Source organism: Podarcis vaucheri (genome assembly GCF_965113315.1).
Source record: "Podarcis vaucheri genome assembly, chromosome: 13".
Lineage (NCBI taxonomy): Eukaryota > Metazoa > Chordata > Lepidosauria > Squamata > Lacertidae > Podarcis > Podarcis vaucheri.
In genome coordinates, this window is record NC_138751.1 from 35,432,783 (window position 1) to 35,455,437 (window position 22,655).

Genomic DNA, 22,655 nt, shown 5'->3' on the forward strand with positions numbered 1-22,655 from the left:
GAATAGTCCATCAGCTTGGTTTGCCATTCCTCTCTGGTAGGGACTTTGTCTTCTTTCCATCTCTGGGCTAGTAGCATCCGCATTGCTGTTGTCACATACATGAAAAGTCTTTTCTGTTCCTTTGGAATGTCGGTACCTACAATTCCTAATAAAAGGCTTCTGGGTTTGTTTGTTTTAACAAAAGTTATTTTAAACATTTTTTTCAATTCATTATACCGGTACCTTGAAATAACCCAAAGAAGAGTTTCTTGAAGGGAAATCATCAAAAAGGCCATGTTTTCTGGGCGTAATTCCCTTTTCCATGATTTCCCAAAGAAGGATAATGCAAACTTTACCCTTCAATAAAAAGTTGTTGGTGTCACTGAAAGCTCTGTTACTGTTTTTTTTCTTTTAAGACCAAAGATGCTAATGTATGAGTCGTTTTTTTTTCTAAACTGAAACCTCAGTAAGGTAAAGGGTAAAGGGACTAAGCCGCTTCTGGCGAACCAGAGCAGCGCACGGAAACGCCGTTTACCTTCCTGCTGGAGCGGTACCTATTTATCTACTTGCACTTTTGACATGCTTTTGAACTGCTAGGTTGGCAGGATCAGGGATCAAGCAACGGGAGCTCACCGCGTCGCGGGGATTTGAACTGCCAACCTACTGATCGGCAAGTCCTAGGCTCTGTGGTTTAACCCACAGCTCCACCCGTGTCCCGAAACCTCAGTATTCAGGTTAAATTGCCGTGTTGGCACTTTGCGATAAATAAGTGGGTTGCACTTTGGGCACTCAGTCTCTAAAAGGTTCATCATCCCTGGGCTAGATGATCCTCACGGTCGCTTCCAATGCTACTTTTCTAACCTTTCTACACCTTCCCCCTTCTTTTCTTCTCTCTTTCTCCGATTATTTAAAATGCATGCTGTATCTTACTTTTATGGGCTTTATCTGACTATTACTCTCTGATGGCGTGTTGCCATCTTTGCCTTTTTACGATGTATTAATCTTCCGGCACACACATCGGGAAGAATGCTGAATAGATGGGTTCACTGGAAGTGCCCCAGGATTTGCCTCTCTGTAAAGAAAGGAATGTGGCTGGCGGTGGCACAAAATTAGGTGGGCATCCTATTTCAAAAGGAGAAACAGAATGGCGTAATGTTTAGAGCAGGGACGCGGGTGGCGCTGTGAGTTAAACCACAGAGCCTAGGACTTGCCGATCAGAAGGTCGGCAGTTCGAATGCCCGTGATGGGGTGATCAAAGTGCAAGTAGATAAATAGGTACCACTCTGGCAGGAAGGTAAACGGCGTTTCCATACGCGGCTCTGGTTCGCCAGAAGCGGCTTAGTCATGCTGGCCACATGACCCGGAAGCTGTACGCCGGCTCCCTCGGCCAATAAAGCGAGATGAGTGCTGCAACCCCAGAGTCGGTCACGACTGGACCTAATGGTCAGGGGTCCCTTTACCTTTACTAGTCAACCTTTTTATACCTATGTTGTTGTTGTTTAGTCATTTAGCCGTGTCCGACTCTTCGTGACCCCATGGACCAGAGCACGCCAGGCACTCCTGTCTTCCGCTGCCTTCTGCAGTTGGGTCAAACTCATGCTGGTAGCTTCGAGAACACTGTCCAACCATCTCGTCCTTTGCTGTCCCCTTCTCCTTACGCCCTCCATCTTTCCCAACATCAGGGTCTTTTCCAGGGAGTCTTCTCTTCTCATGAGGTGGTCAACGTATTGGAGCCTCAGCTTCAGGATCTGTCCTTCCGGTGAACACTCAGGGCTGATTCCCTTCAGAATTGATAGGTTTGATCTTTTTGCAGTCCATGGGACTCTCAAGAGTCTCCTCCAGCACCATAATTCAAAAGCATACCTACCGCTCACTCGTGCGTACTTCTTGATGGTAAAATTTCCTTACCGGCCACCAGTGCTCGATGGAAGGAGGATTTAGCTTTCACCGTAGAACCCCCTACCACCCACCTAGAATCCTGAAACACCCACTAGTGGATGGTAGGGACTAGGTTGGCAACCCCTGTGTTAGAGTGATGGACTGGGAAGAAGACATGTATTCAAATCTCCACTTGGTCATAAAGCCTTGGGCCAATCACTTTCTCTGAGCCTGACCTATGTTGTGAGGATAAAATGGGGTTTGTGAGAGAGAATCACACACCCCACTTGGCGCTCCTTGGAGGAAATCTGAAATATACATGTAAATATGAGAATGTAATGATAACTATTACTGCTGTTTGGTTCAGAGGAAAGTGAAATATCAACAGCAATAATATTGAGGTGAATGTTGCCGTGGTTCAGATGAAGATGAAAGAATAAGCCACGCCTTACCGTTTTGTAACTTCCATCAAGATCTCCGAAAAAAATTAACTAATCCATCAATCACTTTGTATCCTGGAAGATCACCTGAATATTATGTCTCTCCTTCTCTGATACAGATAAGAGCAGAGTCACAGAAACCACAGCTAAACTCCCGTTTCGAGCAATTAAGATACAAGTAAAAATGGCACCCAAACAAATGCAATTAAGTGATCTTATCTGTTAATAGAGATCATTGATCATTCTGCACCCTAGTTTTGCATGTTAACTTGAGCTGTAAGTTTTATTGTGAGGTCTCCTGACAGAATCAGTAGATTGACTCACTAATGGCACAAAGGGAACAAGTGGTTGCCAAGGTCCTTAAAATGTTAATTTTGCTGCAAAGTTTGGCATGAATGTTAGATTTTATCAGCGCTAGCCCACCTTCTGAGAATAAATTCTTCTTAACACCCACACCCACAGCTGCACAGCTGCAATTCTTTGCAAACTTACCTGAGAATAAGATCCCCTGAACACAAATGGAACTTAATTCCAAGTAAACATTGGACTGGGCTGTTTATATTAGTTTCCTGCATGATACCTTACTGAGTTCTACAAACCAAACCCCAAATGTTGTGGAATTCAATTGTATATATAATTCAGTCAAATATATATATATAGGAAACCCATGCAATGCCTACTATTTTCCCCATTCCAAAAGTAGGAAATGCAAAGTGACCTAGCCAAGCTAGATGGGTGGAGTATAAATAATAAAATTATTATTATTATTATTATTATTATTATTATTATTATTATTATTATTATGAGCCATTGGTAATGGAAGAGAACTGTCATCCCTCCTTGCCCTGAAGTGTGAACAGAGATGGGGGGTTTGGAAGGTTGCCAGGGCAACTGGGTGTGAGGTAACAGGAAAAGAGAGGGTTTTTTTAGCTAGGTGTTCTGGGAAGAAGAAGAAGGAAGAAGACAGAATGGGATCCATCTTGGGCAGGCTGACTGAAGGCTGGCTGCACTCCTGTGGGTGACAAGTCCCTCTTGAAATAACCATGCTGTAAGATCTGGACTCCCTCCATGCAGACTGAAGGTGTAAATAGGCGAATAAACCATATTTCTTAAAGCTACGGCAGTCTCTGCTGTGTCTCAATTTTCCAAAGGAGCACAGAACCTGGGTGAGTGCCTGGAATCCTCTGGGATCTTGAAGAGAGTGGGGGATGGCGCATGGTTGTGGCAACAATAGACTTCGTTTTTAATCCTGGAACTGTTTATACCACAAATGTTCCAGGATTTGCTTGTTTGGTCCTACTTTTGCTGTGCTAGAGTGGAAAAGTAACATTGGGGGGACTAATAAGGCAGAACGAGGAGCGGACAGCCCACTATAAACCCACGACTAATGCACTATTATGGCATCAATGACATGTTGCAGAAGACACCCGGCGAAAATCTGCAGGGGCTTCAGAGATGTGCCAAAGTTATCAGTGTCCCAAGACCCCTTGCTTGAATCTGGTTCTGATAAGCACCTCCCTGACCAGCCATATGACCGATGAGATGTATGACCTGTTGTTGTTTTTTGACATTGCAGGGAAGTGTTTTCAGTGGGGAGGAGGAATAAATAGCAGCCTCTTATTTACAAACAGCGAGAGAGGCGGTGGGTGGCCTCGAAAGCAGCTGGAACAAATGTGTGTGTACCGTATCTAGACAAAGCTGCTCAGATGTAGAGGATCTCCAACTGCTGAACTGAAAATTCAAGAAATGACCTCCGGGTTCCACTCGGTGTGAAACTCCCTGTGCACCAAGGACAAGTTCACAGCTGATATTCACTTCTGGCACCAAGCATGTTCCTGTTTTGTTAAAGGGGGGGATTAAATGAAAAGGGGAGCGGGGGAAACAGCCTGTACACCCAAGTCCCTCACTGCACTGGAGACCAGCTGTACGGAACAGATGTACGGCAGCGTGGTTGGAGTTGAGTTTTGCATTTCTGGCAAATCCTTTCCCCGCATTCACAAAAGATCTTTTATGTCTTGACAGCTCTGGGAAGCAGAAACTTTAGAGGAGAAAGGAAGAGAGGGGGAAGGTGTTTACAGGTGTGCGGGATTGTTCTAGTGTCTCATCCCCCGGGACAGAGGAAGGGAAGGAGACCCTGACGTCACAGACGGAGGTTCCACAAAAGTTTCTAATAAGCCATTCGCCGGAAGAAGGGGGGGAGGGAAGCAGTGAGGGGATCGAGGATCCTCTGGGGGCTCAAACCTGGATGGAAGAAAAGGAAAGGAAGGCGAGAGGTGTGTGTATGTGCCAGAGCTCATTCTCATAAAAGAGAAGCTACGAATCGCGGGGGACTCCAGATTGGCTTCTTTTGGAGGTTGAAGGTTGGAACGGACCGGCCCTTGGGACCGGCTAAAGCCATGTGGAGCTGAGCTCATCCATATAAAGGACACTTGGAGGGGGAGGACAGCGGAAGAGAAGCCTGCAGGACGGAAATGGGGTGGGTGATGGTAACAGAGCATCACGAGAGATTTGAGCACAAAGGGGCCAAACACCAGTTCATAAGGATAAAGGTAAAGGGACCCCTGACCATTAGATCCAGTCGTGGCCGACTCTGGGGTTGCGGCGCTCATCTCACTTTATTGGCCTAGGGAGCCGGCATACAGCTTCCAGGTCATGTGGCCAGCATGACTAAGCCACTTCTGGTGAACCAGAACAGCGCACGGAAACACCATTTACCTTTCCGTCGGAGCGGTACCTATTTATCTACTTGCACTTTGACGTGCTTCTTAACTGCTAGGTTGGCAGGAGCAGGGACTGAGCAACGGGAGCTCACCCCGCTGTGTGGATTCGAACCGCTGACCTTCTGATCGGCAAGTCCTAGGCTCTGTGGTTTAACCCACAGCACCACCTGCGTCCCGTAAAAGATCGTACCATAACCCCTTATGTACCCGACTGATCACTGTGCGCCAACATCTCATCAGGGAATCTGTTCCATATGATGTAAGAATGGGACCTTTCGTGTGGTGCATCTATACTTTGGACCGCCGCACCGTGATGGAAACCAGAACAGCGCACGGAAATGCCGTTTACCTTCCCGCTGGAGTGGTACCTATTTATCTACTTGCACTGGCATGCTTTCAAATTGCTAGGTTGGCAGGAGCTGGGACAGAGCAATGGGAGCTCACCCCGTCGCGGGGATTCAAACTGCCGACCTTCTGATCGACAAGTCCTAGGCTCTGTGGTTTAACCCACAGTGCCACCCGCATCCCTGTATAAATAATAATAATAATAATAATAATAATAATAATAGCTCAGCGCCCTGTGTGTGTGTGTGTGGGGGGGGACTGGATGCACCACCCTAAATCCTGGCTATAGAGTATTAGAAGCCTGGAAGCAGAGTTTCTATACCAGATTAAAGTGCTGATTGATTGAGTGCTGCTAAACCACCCTCTTCTGCATCATCCTGGGGCTCCTGTCTAGAATGACCAGCTTGTCAGTTTGCATTTCTTAGTGCAGAAAGTATTGCTCTGATGTGTAGAGATCTTTCCTATTCTAATTAATTCAAGAGTGTTCTGGAAGCTTTTGGAAGCTTCTCTATGTGAAAGAAACAGGCAGAAGGCTCATGATGTTTGGGTTATTCCTTCAGAGAAGCTGAGCACAGCAGGCTTAAACTGGTTCTGTTATCTTTTCTGTAAGGCCAGAAGGAGCCTGGATTTCACTTTTCTCCATCTCTTTTTTTCTGGTGTGGTGTTCTGTACATAGTACATAGTACAGTGTTAAGGTTTAGATTTATTATAAGGTATTGTAGAATCATAGAATCATAGAGTTGGAAGAGACCACAAGGGCCATCGAGTCCAACCCCCTGCCAAGCAGGAAACACCATCAGAGCACTCCTGACATATGGCTGTCAAGCCTCTCCTTAAAGACCTCCAAAGAAGGAGACTCCACCACACTCCTTGGCAGCAAATTCCACTGTCGAACAGCTCTTACTGTCAGGAAGTTCCTGACAGTAAGAGCTGTTCGACAGTGGAATTTGCTGCCAAGGAGTGTGGTGGAGTCTCCTTCTTTGTAAGTTTTTTAGATTTATTATAAGTTATCGTGAAGCTGAGGCTCCAATACTTTGGCCACCTCATGAGAAGAGAAGACTCCCTGGAAAAGACCCTGATGTTGGGAAAGATGGAGGGCACAAGGAGAAGGGGACGACAGAGGATGAGATGGCTGGACAGTGTTCTCGAAGCTACCAGCATGAGTTTGACCAAACTGTGGGAGGCAGTGGAAGACAGGAGTGCCTGGCGTGCTCTGGTCCATAGGGTCACAAAGAGTTGGACACGACTAAACAACAACAACAACAACATCACTGTAAGTTTAAGTTAAGTCTTCCACTACTGGATTTCTTATGGACAGTGCCAATCCTGAATGTATTGGAATTGTGACCATTATGCTCATTTGCCTTCAGTAGCAGTAAAGCTCTGCTGGATGAAATACATTTGCCTCTGGTCTATTTTTGTGTGAATCCTGCAACGTGTTTAAGGTTTTACGCTGCTAACTATACATTGGAATCTACTCTGGATCAATACTGAGTAGAATTCCATGACACAGCTGTCTCCAGATCTCAGTTCTATGCAGACCACATGCATGGAACGTTTGACCCTCCAAATGTTGCTGAACCACAACTCCCATCAGCCCCAGCCAGCATGACCAATGGCCAGGGATGATGGGAGCTGTAGTTCAGCCACATCTGAGGGACCAAAGAAACCTGTGGCTAATGATAGCCAAATTTTAAAGCTGCATCATTTCTGGGGCTAAGTACCAACCATGCAACGATGGTGATGCCTTTCAAAAAGCAAGTTACTGTAGTTGCATGTTGTTCTTGTATTTACATGAAAACCAATAGAAAGTATTTGGATTTTTTAAAAAATGACACACCATTGACTGAGTGTTGGGACATTTTTCTGGCTGGAAGCGTTTTATGATCTTCGGCGGGCTCCACAAGAAGCTGTGCTGATGACAACTGCAATTTGCGGCACTTCCCTGCTTGGCTGGCGTTTTCTCCAGGGGAGACCCCAGGCCACTTGGATCCTGGCTGAGAGTCTCAATTACAGACAGCAGCACCCCCGGCATGCTCAAATCTGGGCTGGCTGAGTGGCTTGATGTTGAGAGAGAGCGCAGATCTCCTGGGTACTTGCTAATTAGCTGCTCTTGAAGAATTGATGAGCTGCTAATTTCTGCTCATCTGGGGTGAAACCTGGAGATTTGTTTTCACCGCTTTCTGCAAAGACCCGGCAAGCTTGCCGTGCCACCCGGCGAGCGTCGCTGCTTGCTGTGCTTGCAGATTTTACATTTCCCAGGACCCATTGCAAACAAAGTGAAAGCAAAAACTCCCAAGGCCTCCAACAGAATTGTGGGGACTGTCAGTGCCGGATTTATGTATAAGCTAAACAAGCTATAGCTTAGGGCCCCAGTCTCTTGGCCCCCCCCAAAGAAAAAAACACACACCTGGATGTACATTTCCAAAATATAAGATAAAAACAAATAAAATAAAGCCTACATACAGCAACAGTGTTTTGTGTTGTGTAGGCTCCTATGATGTAAGTAATGGGCCCGCCTTGCTCCCTAAAATATCACTGGTTTGCTCATTTCTATATATAGGGTGCCTAAATTCTGCATGGACTAGTTACATGGCAACACGTGCAAATGGCTTTAGATAACTATGAGGTCCATAAATTACCATATAGCATATATTCAACACAAAAAACAGCGACAATTTGTTGTTGGCAAAGGACAGCTGGACATATAAAGGGCCCCATTATCTTCAGTGGCTCAGGGCCTCATCAAACCTAAATCTGGCCCTTGGGCTGATGCGTCAAAAAATATACTTTTTTTTCGTCCCAAAACAATCGGGAGAGAAAAACCCTCACAGGACAACGTTATGAAGGTTTCTTCTCAGAGTTTAAAGGAAGCAAGAACTCATCATAGCATGGTGCTAAGATCACATTTCTGTGCCACTCCTGTAGCAGTTGAAAAGCTTATGCAAAGTGGCCTATTGTTGCATCGTCATCACAGACCACTCTTCCCAGGTGGAACTTAGGGTGTCCTCAATAAGAAAGGAGGGTAGAAGGCAACTTCCAGGTGGATTTGAACCTCTACGTAGAGTCTATGGGATACGTTTCCTTTAAGACATTACAGTGTTACATACGCTTCAGGTTACAGACTCCGCTAACCCAGAAATAGTGCTTCAGGTTAAGAACTTTGCTTCAGGATAAGAACAGAAATCATGCTCTGGCGGCACAGGGGCAGCAGGAGACCCCGTTAGGTAAAGTGGTGCTTCAGGTTAAGAACAGTTTCAGGTTAAGAACGGACCTCCGGAACGAATTAAGTACTTAACCTGAGGTACCACTGTAACTACTATCCATGCGAATTGCTGCTACTGCAGCAACACCTCAAGGATTCTTTATTTAAACATTAGATATACATCTGATCTATGTAGCGGTGCACAGGAAGATTGCAAAAGATCCATTAAAGATCAAATCAGCTAAAAGTAACTGGAAAACTAACTTCAAATGCCATGGAAATTAGTAAGCCTTCACCAAGGGCTGGAAGTTCAGCGGGGACTGGGAACATGCAACCCCTGTTCTTCAGCCAAAAAGACTTCCAGAGTAGCTTACATACAATTAATTAAAACAAGAACGTCCCTGCGCACAGGCTTAAAATCTTAAACATATGATACAATAGAAAACAAGGAAGGAAGGAAGAGTGAAACGTTAACATCATTCAGAAAGCCATCCTTTATCCCAAAAGACACTCTTGTTCCAAACCGTGCCAGTTAAAATCCAACTCTGTCTTTTGCATTAAACCAAAATAAATACCATTGCCTGATTAATAACTATTGGAATCATCATGTCAGCTATAAACAACATGGCACCCTCTTTTGCTGTAACCAGGGTCCAGGGAGGAGGGTACCCTCAGCAAAGTGCTATCTGGTGGGCCCCCAATGTAGGACAATCATGGCTTTGCTTGCTGCTGGGAGCAGATGGTTGGAAAGCTGCCAATTAGAATTTCCCACAATGCCCCTGTGTGCTCAGTGGACAGTTGCTCCAGAGCACTATGGGAAATGTTCGGTGGAAACATCCCAGACCCCGCCATCTGGCATGGAGTGGACAGGGCATCCATCAAAACAGGAGGGTCCAGGGCCGGACAGCTGCTGCTGGACTCTGAAATGCCACATATATGTGACAAACTGCCTCTTAAGACTCTCCCTGCTGCCCTCTTCCAAATCACTGTCTCAATCAACTTCCTTTTCTACAGGGTTTCTTTCTTTCTTTCTTTCTTTCTTTCTTTCTTTCTTTCTTTCTTTCTTTCTTTCTTTCTTTCTTTCTTTCAACTTTCTTATGTCACATGTGTATACATTATCCTTTTCTACAGGGTTTCTTTCTTTCTTTCTTTCTTTCTTTCTTTCTTTCTTTCTTTCTTTCTTTCTTTCTAACGTTCTTATGTCACATGTGTATACATTATCATATTACATTACAGGGCATATTATAATATAATTTCCAACATGTATACAAAGTTTGTATACCAAATTTATGTACCTAAAGAAAGAAAAAAGAAAAAACAAAGATATAAAGCCATTTCCAAATAATATTTGTACCAAGACTACAGACTTCCTGTCAATCTCATTGTATATGTATATTCTTTTTTTACAAATGAATGTACTCTTATTATTGTATATTTCTTTACATTTTATCTAATACATTCCTATATCTATATGTACCCTTAATCTTGTTTCTCAACTCAATTTCTCTCCAACGTCAATCGAATGCTAGCATAGATAGCGAACCTTTACTATATTTTTGAACATATATCTTATATCTATCCCATTTTTCCATAATTTTTTGTTTTGAATTGCCTCTCAGGCTATTTGTCAACTGTGCCATTTCAGTAAATTCTTGTAGTTTATTATGCCAATCCATTATTGTCGGGGCTTCTTCTTCCTTCCACCCCTTTCACCTTCTGCAAGGTTTCAAATACAGTGGTGCCCCGCAAGATGAATGCCTCGCAAGATGGAAAACTCGCTAGACGAAAGGGTTTTCGGTTTTTGAGCTGCTTCGCAAGACGAATTTCCCTATGGGCTTGCTTCGCAAGACGAAAATGTCTTGCAAGTTTGTTTCCTTTTTCTTAACACCGTTAATACAGTTGCAACTTGACTTCGAGGAGCAACTCATAGAACGCAGTGTACATAGTAGCCTTTTTTGAGGTTTTTAAAGACTTTGGTGATTTTTGAAGCTTTTCCAAAACTTCTTTTGCAGCCATTTGGTAAAGTTAAGCTTTTAAAACTTTTTTTTTTTTTTGGGGGGTGGATTTTGGGTTGGGGTGTTTGGAATTCAAGGACTTGGTGTTGGGAAGGGGTTTGCAAGAATCTGGAAGCTTGTGTGTTATTTCCCTGCATTTTTATGATTTTCTTTGACCATTGGGCCACTCTGCTGTTTTTTTTTTTAAAAAAATCTGGATTTGAATTTCTGTGTGCTGGGAGGCTGGGGGAACAGTTGGGGAGGGGTTTGCAAGAATCTGGAAGCTTGTGTTTTTTTCCTGCATTTTTATGATTTTCTGTGACCATTGGGCCACTCTGCTGTTTTTTTAAAAAAATTCTGGGTTTGAATTTTGAAATGCTCTTTACAGTATGTGTGACTTTAAAGAGCACTTAATAAACTCTTGTTGTACCAAATTTGGCTTTGTTTGGACTTTTTTTGACCATAGGAACGCATTAATTGATTTTCAATGCATTCCTATGGGAAACCGTGCTTCGCAAGACGAAAAATTCGCTAGACGAAAAAATTCGTGGAACGAGTTAATTTCGTCTTGCAAGGCACCACTGTACACATCTGGCAGTGGTGGTACTGCCCTTGAGCTGAGGCCAGGTAGGCAGTTCTCTCCCCTTGCAAGCTGCCATGGTGTGGGATATTCAAAAGGCAGTCACACCAACAATTTATGCCTTGCTAGATAGGCACATGATAGGAGCTGAAGCTCACAGAGTTTTCCTGTTAAGTCTGCTAGAGAGAACTCTGTGATAGATACTCCCATGGTGCCCTGACAGGGAGGGAGGGCATAGCTAGATATTCACCTACCTGCCTGGGCGCACTCTTTTATTCCCTTTCCATCTATGTCCACCTCCTTCCACTCTGCAAGCAATGTGAGAACACCTGCATGTCTGAGCTCCATGCTCAGACACCATTTCAAGCTAGACTTAAGTACAGTGGTACCTCAGGTTACAAATGCTTCAGGTTACAGACTCCGCTAACCCAGAAATAGTGCTTCAGGTTAAGAACTTTGCTTCAGGATGAGAACAGAACTCGTGCTCCGGAGGCACGGCGGCAGCAGGAGGCCCCATTACCTAAAGTGGTGCTTCAGGTTAAGAACAGTTTCAGGTTAAGTACGGACCTTCGGAACGAATTAAGTACTTAACCCGAGGTACCACTGTATGTCTTTGTGACTGAATTACCACCTGAAGCCTGCCTGGACAAAGCTGCTGTATTCGTTACTCTTCCAACAAGTATTCTGTGTGAGTAAATGCTATTTTTACCTTTTACAAGACTGTTTGTGTGTTTGTTGCTTTAAGGAGGAGAAAAGGGGGAAATGCCAGGAAAATCCCATCTGCCTTAAAGCTTCCTGGATTCCTTAAACTCAAAAGCTAAAACTAGCCTATCTAAGCTTCCCTTTTAAACTGAAAAGGGATGACACTCTATTGAACTCACAAATATAAGGAAGGATAATATCTAACAAACGTATCCTCTCCTAGCATATAAAAGGTAAAGGACCCCTGGGCGGTTATGTCCAGTCAAAGATGACTATGGGGTTGCGGCACTCATCTCGCTTTCAGGCTGAGGCGTTTGTCCACAGACAGCTTTCCGGATCATGTGGCCAGCATGACTAAACTGCTTCTGGCACAACGGAGCACCGTGATGGAAACCAGAACAGCGCACGGAAATGCCGTTTACCTTCCCGCTGGAGTGGTACCTATTTATCTACTTGCACTGGCATGCTTTCAAATTGCTAGGTTGGCAGGAGCTGGGACAGAGCAACGGGAGCTCACCCCATTGTGGGGATTCGAACCACCGACCTTCTGATCGACAAGCCCAAGAGGCTCAGTGGTTTAGACCACAGCGCCACCTGCGTCCCCTAGCATCTATTCAAATCCCAACAACATGGAATAACATACAGTGGTGCCTCGCAAGACGAAAAGAATCCGTTCCGTGAGTCTCTTCATCTTGCGGTTTTTTCGTCTTGCGAAGCAAGCCCATTAGCGGCTAAGCGGATTAGCGCTATTAGCGGCTTAGCAGGCTTAGCAGATCAGCTGATAAGCGGTTTAGCGGCTTAGCGGATCAGCTGATAAGCGGCTTAGCGGATCAGCTGTTAAGCGGCTTAGCGGCTTAGGATCAGCTGATAAGCGGCTTAGTGGCTTGGGAAAAAGGGGGGGGGAAGGAAAAAAAACCCCGCAGGAACTCGCAAGACATTTTCGTCTTGCGAAGCAAGCCCATAGGAAATTCGTTTTGCGAAGCACCTCCAAAACGGAAAACCCTTTCGTCTAGCGGGTTTTCCGTCTTGCGAAGCATTTGTCTTGCGGGGCACCACTGTACACTGGAGCCCTGCTTTCCCAGCCCCCAGTATGAGAGACCACCACATTGATGTGCGAGATAAGTGACTGGCTGCAGTTCTCTCCACTCTCACCTCACACCTATTTGCATGCCAAGCAACCAACACATGTCAAACTAAGGGGCGAAGGGAGGCAAGCTGCCATGTTTCACAGGCATGTAAGGCAAGGTTCAAGAAACGAGGATGGGCACGTAGAGGCGAGTCTCAACAAGCGTAGCTACTCTGTGCTTTGCAAATTCTCATTTTGCCCTTGGTAGTTCCTCCCTTGAATTTTGCCTGCTTGTCAGTTCCATTGCGGCTGTGTTGTTCGAAACACTTCGCAGCCTTTGACGCATCTGTCTGCAAGACAAAACTCTGCGTGGCAAAGTGTAAGGATGCTAGTTTTACAGAGGGAGGGATCTGAAGAGAAGCGGCTGGGCAAGGGAAAGTCTGTGGGGCTGGCCAAGGTTTGAACCCAAGGCTGTGTGGCCGCAGGTCCAGGACTCCTTCCGGAAATGCTTTCCGTTGCACTGAACTGTTCAGTAGACGGCACAGTGGCTGCCTAGGGAAGAAAGTGCTGAATCTTTTGCTGAATTAGGACTTTGGAGCGGCAGTGACGCCGACTTGACTTGCTATCAGCTTCCACAGACACACGCCTGGCCAAAGCATCCTCGGAGGTCAGATTGGCCTCTGCCTCCTCCATCCAGATTTGTCACGGGGAGTTTTGATTCTGTTTAATGAGGCTGAAGGATTGCTGAGGAAAGAAACACGTCAGTTGGATTTCATTTACAAATCAAGCGGATGGACCTTTGGCTTCGTTAGCAAAACCAGACGCATAACATGCACGCATGCACACCAAATGAACAAACAAACAAACAAACAACCATTTCCACATTTTTTATAAAAAAAATAGTTTCTCTTAAAGCTTTTTCTTGCGCTGCAAAATAAACGAATAGGGAAAAGTGCATCTTTCGACTCCACTCTCAATTCATAGATTCTTTTTCACAGCTCGTTTACATGTCGCGAGAGACACTTTTGACATACAGTGGTACCTTGGGTTACATACGCTTCAGGTTACATACGCTTCAGGTTACAAACTCCGCTAACCCAGAAATAGTGCTTCAGGTTAAGAACTTTGCTTCAGGATGAGAACAGAAATTGTGCTCCGGCGGCGCAGCGGCAGCGGGAGGCCCCATTAGCTAAAGTGGTGCTTCAGGTTAAGAACAGTTTCAGGTTAAGTACGGACCTCCGGAACAAATTAAGTACTTAACCTGAGGTACTGCTGTATTGTGATTGGGGGGAAAGGGAGAGAGAGGGAGGGAGGGAGAAAGACGGTGTGTGTGTTTTCCCCCCCAGATGGGGGGGGGGTGTTCTTTTGGTCTGTTGTGTAGTGTTAGGGCAGGGTTTTGTTTCGGAGTCACAATTATTTAGCAAACCATCAAACCGACAAGTCCCACCCCCCTCTTGGGTTATTTATATATTTAATTGCTTTCCTTTGTAAAAGATCATCAGTTCCCACACAACATATCCACTTACCTAAACTGGCTATAAATGGATGCAAAATGAGAAGTTTGTTTCTTGAGGGACCACATTAAGAAGACAGGGAGGATTTGCATGTGTGTGAGAGAGGGGGGGGGGAGGGAGAGGGAGAGAGGGAAGCCACGCAGTACAAAAACTGCAGAGTTTCAAAGGAAAAGGGTTCCTCTGGATCAGTGATTATGCAAAGGGCCCTTTTGGCATTTATTGGTCTTCTGTGAAACTCTGGTAAATTGTAGATGATCTCAAACGTGTATTGTGTGTGGGGGTGAATAATAGACCTAGAATTTTTGAGTTGAAATGGGACCCTGGAGGTTTATCCATTCTAGCAGCCTGCACAAGGCAGTTTATGAAGCAACTGGCTATGCTTATTGGGACTAGGGATGGGTGAACCTGTTCATTTCAGTTTTCTCATTTTCTTTAAATCTTATGTTTAAAGAAACAAAATGCAGGTGAGTTTGCGTTTTTCTTTTCCTTTCTTTTCTATATATATAAAAAAAGCCCTCATGAATATTTGTAATCATTTTACTGTGAATTCTTCAAAGAGACACATTTTGGCAGGGACCTTTGTCTAATATAGTTTGTTTATTTGCTTATTCGTTGAAGTTTTTGTAACCTACAATTTCATAGCAGTATATCATAGGTAGGCAAACTACAGCCTGGGGGCCGGATGCAGCCCAATCGCCTTCTAAATCCGGCCTGCGGATGGTCTGGGAATCAGTGTGTTTTTACATGAGTAGAATGTGTGCTTTTATTTAAAATGCATCTCTGGGTTATTCATGCAGCATAGGAATTCATTCACATTTTTTTTTTCCAAAATATAGTCCGGCCCACCACATGGTCTGAGGGACAGTAGACTGGCCCCCTGCTGAAAAAGTTTGCTGACCCCTGCAGTATATCAGGGGTCCGTTCCAAAACCAAAGCGTTTCAAAACCAAGGCACGCTTTCCAATAGAAAGTAATGCAAAATGGATTAATCCATTCCAGACTTTTAAAAACAACCCCTAAAACAGCAATTTAACATGAATTTGACTATCTAACGAGACTATTGATCCATAAAATGAAAGCAATAAACAATGTACTTCAGTCACACAATCTATCAATCCGTAGCTGACTGGGTTCCACACAATCATAAAAACGAAACAAAAAGAGCCGCAAAAAGAAAAATGCAAAATCAATAGCAAAAACAGACAGATCTCAGTGTAACACTCAAAACGGTGGCGTGGTACTCAAATCGGAAGCGTAACATGCAAAATGGAAGCATGGCACTCAAAACGGAGCACATTCGGTTTCTGAAAAAAGTTCGCAAACCGGAACACCTACTTCTGGGTTTGTAGTGTTTGGGTTCCAAGTTGTTTGAGTACCAAGGCGTTTGAGAACCAGGGTACCACTATATTGGATGCTAGCCCGAGGAGTTGCCACTTTTTCTCCTGGTCCACAGCATGCAAAAATTGCGTGTGAAATTTTTCATGGTGAGGCTATCAGAGGGAGGGAAAGCAGGTTCCAACACGAGCTCCTGCATGTACACTTAGAAGGGGACTTCCCCCTGTGGGCACAGGAGTGCAGTTGGTTTAATGCTTGTGTATCATGGGACGCGAGTGGCGCTGTGGGTTAACCACAGAGCCTAGGACTTGCTGATCAGAAGGTTGGCAGTTCGAATCCCCGCGACGGGGTGAGCTCCCGTTGCTCGGTCCCAGCTCCTGCCAACCCAGCAGTTCGAAAGCACGTCAAAGTGCAAATAGATAAATAGGTACTGCTCTGGCGAGAAGGTAAACGGCATTTCCATGCGCTGCTCTGGTTCGCCAGAAGCGGCTTAGTCATGCTGGCCACATGACCCGGAAGCTGTACACCGGCTCCCTCGGCCAATAAAGTGAGATGAACGCCGCAACCCCAGAGTCGGTCATGACTGGGCCTAATGGTCAGGGGTCCCTTTACCTTTATCATGCAACTACTAAACTGAGAAGAACAGAGCCAGTAAAGAAAAAATGTAATGCAATCCTGCTGCAAGATGCCTCTTCTCTTGTTATCATTGCCTGCTTGTTCTTGCCTAGGGCAGATGTTGTGTCTGCACAACATCCCACGCCTGCTTGCCTTGCCAGCATCGGTGCCGTTTCTCGTGGACTGGTGCCGTTGTCCTCCTCCTGCCCCCTCTTAAACTTCTAGCACCGCAGCTCATAAGGCCAGGGTGTCGGGCTTTTCAGGAATCCAGAGGGGCATCTCTTGGTCCTTCCCCAACGGCTAACAATGGGATTTCCGATCGATGACGACTTGCAGAAACAAAGACGGGAGTCTGAATCGGGGCTCTGTGTGGGAATTGGGTGTATTTGAGAAGATCCATTCCGAGATTGGGGGCAGAGCCTCCACCGGGCGAAGCCACGGCCTCCGAGCCAAGAAGCGCTCCATTGTATTTCTCCGCTGGGAGTCTAGGCCAGCACCAACTCCATGCTTGGAAGGGAGCAGGCGGGCTGGGGGAACAAGAGAGACCCTTCTTCCTCATCCCTCTCCAGCCCGCCAGCCCAAAGACAATGGTGTCCAAAGTCTACCCCAGAGGGGGGAAAGTTGCGGCATGAAATTTGCAAACTCTGGAGAATTTGAAGTGCTTGTCACCGAGTGACCCCAGAGATCTTGTCAGCTATAAAGGCAGCCATTGATCTCTCCCCATCTCGCTTTGGGAATCCTTGTTATTGCTAGAAGCTCGTTATTTCGTTTGGGCAGAGGCAGTCGTGGTGACAGTGGTCAGGATGTCTCAAACTGGCTGCGTTTTCAAGAAAGGGGGAGTCACAGGTGTTGCGTGATAGCTGGTTGGCTTTGTCCTGCCTAGAGATGGGAAGGCCTGGGAAAAACCCTGGAAAAATGGAGGTGGAGACCCTGTCCCCCCCAATTTTTCCAGTCCCCCCCAGGCCTTCCCATCTCTAGTCCTGCCCCTTTGGTGATGCCATAGGAGTGTGCCGGTCAGTAATCACACACTTCAAAGATGGAGCTAGCTATTAGCAAACACATGACCTCCACAGACTTGGTTGAGTGTCAGGCCTAATGAGCGGTCTTCCTCCATGAAAATCTGCTCTAGAGATTCATAGAATCATAGAATCATAGAGTTGGAATAGACCACAAGGGCCATCGAGTCCAACCCCCTGCCAAGCAGGAAACACCATTAGAGCACTCCTGACATATGGTTGTCAAGCCTCTGCTTAAAGACCTCCAAAGTAGGAGACTCCACCACACACCTTGGCAGCAAATTCCACTATCGAACAGCTCTTACTGTCAGGAAGTTCTTCCTAATGTTTAGGTGGAATCTTCTTTCTTGTAGTTTGGATCCATTGCTCCGTGTCCGCTTCTCTGGAGCAGCAGAAAACAACCTTTCTCCCTCCTCTATATGACATCCTTTTATATATTTGAACATGGCTATCATATCACCCCTTAACCTCCTCTTCTCCAGGCTAAACATGCCCAGCTCCCTTAGCCGTTCCTCATAAGGCATCGTTTCCAGGCCTTTGACCATTTTGGTTGCCCTCCTCTGGACATGTTCCAGTTTGTGAGTGTCCTTCTTGAACTGTGGTGCCCAGAACTGGACACAGTATTCCAGGTGAGGTCTGACCAGAGCAGAATACAGTGGCACTGTTACTTCCCTTGATCTAGATGTTATACTCCTATTGATGCAGCCCAGAATTGCATTGGCTTTTTTAGCTGCCGCGTCACACTGTTGGCTCATGTCAAGTTTGTGGTCAACCAAGACTCCTAGATCCTTTTCACATGTACTGCTCTCAAGCCAGGTGTCACCCATCTTGTATTTGTGCCTCTCATTTGCCCAAGTGCAATACTTTACATTTCCCCCTGTTAAAGTTCATCTTGTTTGTTTTGGCCCAGTTCTCTAACCTGTCAAGGTTGTTTTGAAGTGTGATCCTGTCCTCTGGGGTGTTAGCCACCCCTCCCAGTTTGGTGCCATCTGCAAATTTGATCAGGATGCCCTTGAGTCCATCATCCAAGTCGTTGATAAAGATGTTGAATAAGACCGGGCCCAAGACAGAACCCTGTGGCACCCCACTAGTCACTCTTCTCCAGGATGAAGAGGAACCATTGATGAGCACCCTTTGGGTTCGGTCAGTCAGCCAGTTACAAATCCACTGAGTGGTAGCATAGTCAAGACCGCATTTTACCAGCTTCTTTACAAGAATATCATGGGGCACCTTGTCAAATGCCTTGCTGAAATCAAGGTAGGCTACATCCACTGCGTTCCCTTCATCTACCAGGCTTGTTATTCTGTCAAAAAACGAGATCAGGTTAGTCTGACATGACTTATTTTTCAGAAATCCATGCTGACTATTGGTGATCACAGCATTCCTTTCTAGGTGCTCACAGACTGTTTGCTTAATGATCTGCTCCAGAATCTTCCCTGGTATTGATGTCAGACTGACTGGGCGATAATTATTTGGGTCCTCTCTTTTCCCTTTTTTGAAAATAGGGACAACATTTGCCCTCCTCCAGTCTGCCAGGACTTCGCCTGTTCTCCAGGAATTCTCAAAGATGACTGCCAGTGGTTCTGAGATCACACCTGCCAGTTCTTTTAATACTCTTGGATGCAGTTCATCTGGCCCTGGAGACTTGAATACATCTAAACTGGCCAAGTATTCTTGTACTATCTCCTTAGTTATTGTGGGCTGTGTTTCCTCTGCTGAATCATTTGCTCCAAATTCTTCAGGTCGGGCATTGTTTTCTTTATCGGAGAAAGACTGAGGCAAAGAAGGCATTGAGGAGTTCAGCCCTTTCTGTGTCCCCTGTTTGCATTTCACCATCTTCTATTCTGAGTGACCCCACTGTTTCTTTGTTCTTCCTTTTGCTACGGACATACCCATAAAAGCCTTTTTTGTTGCTTTTAACCTCTCTAGCAAGTTCATTCTGTGCTTTAGCTTTTCTGACTTTGTGTCTACATGTGCTGGCTATTTGTTTGAATTCCTCTTTGGTGGTTTCCCCCCTTTTCCATTTTTTGTACACATCCTTTTTTAATCTTAACTCAGTTAAAAGTTCTTTAGATAGCCACCCTGGCTTCTTTAGGCACCTTCCATGTTTCCGTCTTATTGGTATTGCCTGAAGTTGTGTTTTTACTATCTCCCTCTTAACAAACTCCCAGCCATCATGAACGCCCTTTCCTTTTAGTATTACTGTCCATGGGATCTCACCCAGCACTTCCCTAAGTTTTATGAAGTCGGTTTTCTTAAAGTCAAGAAATTGAGTCCTAGTATGCTTGGCTGCTCCTTTCCGCTGTATAGTAAACTTCAGAAGAGCATGATCACTCACGCCTAATGATCCTTCCACTTCTACCCCACTAACCAGGTCATCAACATTGTTTAGGACCAGATCTAAAATGGCTGTTCCTCTTGTTGCTTCTCCCACTTTCTGGACAATGAAGTTGTCTGCAAGGCCAGTGAGGAATCTGTTTGACCTTATGCTCTTGGCTGAGTTTGACATCCAACAAATATCCGGGTAATTGAAGTCCCCCATTACTACTATCTCCCTACCTTTTGCATGCTTGGCCATCTGTTCCAGGAAGGCATCATCTATGTCCTCCGTTTGGCTTGGGGATCTATAGTAAACTCCCACAATGAGGTCTCTGTTATTCTTCTCTCCCTTAATTTTGACCCAAATGCTCTCACTTTGGCTTTGAGGTTCTAAATCTTGGATCTCTTCACAGGTATACACATCCCTGACATATAATGCCACTCCTCCTCCTTTCTTGTCTGGTCTGTTTCTCTGAAATAGATTGTATCCCTCCATTATTACATTCCAATCGTGGGACTTATCCCACCAGGTTTCAGTGATGCCTATTATGTCATATTTAGTTTGCTGTACCAAGAGCTCAAGATCATCTTGTTTATTTCCCATGCTTTGCGCATTAGTGTACAGACATTGAAGTCCATTAATCATTCCCCCGTGTCTCTTATTTAAGGATTTTTTCCTCCCACCACTAGGTCTGCGTGCTGTTTCCTCCATTTGGTCTATGACATTTGGATGATCATCTTCATCAGTTGATAGACTCCTACCTTCAGGAGCACTGTCTCCCTCCCCCACATTAGTCAGTTTAAAGCCCTCCTGATGAGGTTTCTGAGATTTTTGGCAAAAACATTCCTCCCAACCGTTGTGAGGTGCAGCCCATCGCTTGACAGAAGTCCATCTTCAAGAAACTGCAGTCCGTGATCTAAGAATCCAAACCGTTCCTGTTTACACCATTTGTGAAGCCAGCTGTTCACTTCCACTATTTTCCCCTCTCTTCCTGGGCCACGTCGTTCAACTGGGAGGACAGATGAGATGACAATTTGTGCATTTAATTGCTTCAATTTCCTGCCCAGAGCCTGCCCAGATTGAAAGTCCCCACCTCCTCCTTGTTTCCCAAGCAACCAGAGACTGTGTCTGTGTGATACCAACCTCTCCTATGCCCTTTTCATACCTCTCCTGGTCCTGGGAGATCAGAAGGGAGGAGATCTGGTCACAGTAGGAAGGGGAGACACCTGTGACTCTGCACCAGCCTGACTCATCTCTACCTCTTGGCCTCCCTCATCTCACTGTCCTGCTTCAGCTTCTGCCTCCGATTCTGGACTTCTTTCTGCCACAGACTCTCCTGGGTCATTAAGCCCTGTTAGCTCTTCAGCTTCTGACACCTCCTCCTCCCAGTCCTGTCCCTCTTCTCCCTCTGGCCACTCATCATCGTCCTACCACCACCACTCTGAGCCTTCATTTCTTGGGGTTTTCATTGGGGGTTCCCCAGCTGATGCCTTACACCACTACTTTGCATCCAGCGCGCCCATGATACCAAACTACACTGACCTTGTAGTCTGAGGCCCTTCTCTATGCCCCTGCTCCCTGAGAGGTTCGGAAGGTGACATGAGAATGGGCCTTTGTTGTGGTGGCTCCCCATCTGTGGAATGTTCTCCTCAGAGAGGCACACCTGGCACCATCATTGCATGTCTTTAGGCCCCAGTCAAAACATTCCTCTTTACCTGGGCCTTTGGCTATTAAAGAATAATCTATGACCTGTTAAAGCTGTGGAGGGGTGGGGCTGTTATTATGATTATTTTATTATTATGCTGTCTGCTAGTATGCTTTTATAATTGATGCTCCATAAAATGTGCTATTAATGTTGTAAGCCACACCAGGATCTTTTGATAAAGAGTAGTATACAAATCAAATAAATTATTATTATTATTCAGCCTTCATTCAGCTTTGTTTGCAGGAAGGTTGGCTATTTATTGAGCATTCATTCACGCCCTAAGGAAAAGTGGACATTTTAGGATCAAATCAGAAGCGGGGCAGCTGTAAATCCGAGACTGTCCGTGGAAAACAGGGACACTTCAAAGGGCCTGTCATTCTGATTTGTTTTTGGGGAGAGCATGTTCCTGTCACTTTCATCATCACATAAAATCTGATATTCAGGGGAATAAGGGGTTGGGGTTTTTTGCACCAAACCTGCCCATCACCTATAACAAGGTTCAGATTTAGGTTTGATGAGGCCCTAAGCTACTGAAGGTAATGGGACCCTTTATATGTCCAGCTGTCCTTTGTCAACAACAAATTGTCACTTTTTGTGTGTGTTGAATATATGGTAATTTACGGACCTAATAGATATCTAAAGCCATTTGCACATAACAACCCCTCTTGAACTGAAACACAATTAAGAACCAGTGATATTTTAGGGAGCAGGCTAGCAGGCGGAGCCCATTACTTACATCATAGGAGCCTACGCAACGCAAAACACTGTTGCTGTGTGTAGCTTTTATTTTATTTGGTTTTTATCTTATATTTTGGAAATGTACAGTGGTACCTTGGGTTACAGGCGCTTGAGGTTACATACGCTTCAGGTTACAGACTCCGCTAACCCAGAAATAATACCTCGGGTTAAGAACTTCAAGATGAGAACAGAAATCGTGCAGCGGTGGTGCAGCTGCAGCAGCAGGCCCCATTAGCTAAAGTGGTGCTTCAGGTTAAGAACAGTTTCAGGTTAAGAACAGACCACCAGAATGAATTAAGTTCTTAACCCGAGGTACTACTGTACATCCAGTTTTTTTCCTTTAATTTTTTGGGGCCCCCCAAGAGAGTGGGGCCCTAAGCTATAGCTTGTTTAGCTTATACGCAAATCCGGCACTGCCTATAACTGCATGACTTGGATTTGCCAGAGTGTGACTGAATTCCACCTGAAAATAGCAGCAGCCTGGAAGGGCCCGAAGCTGGCATG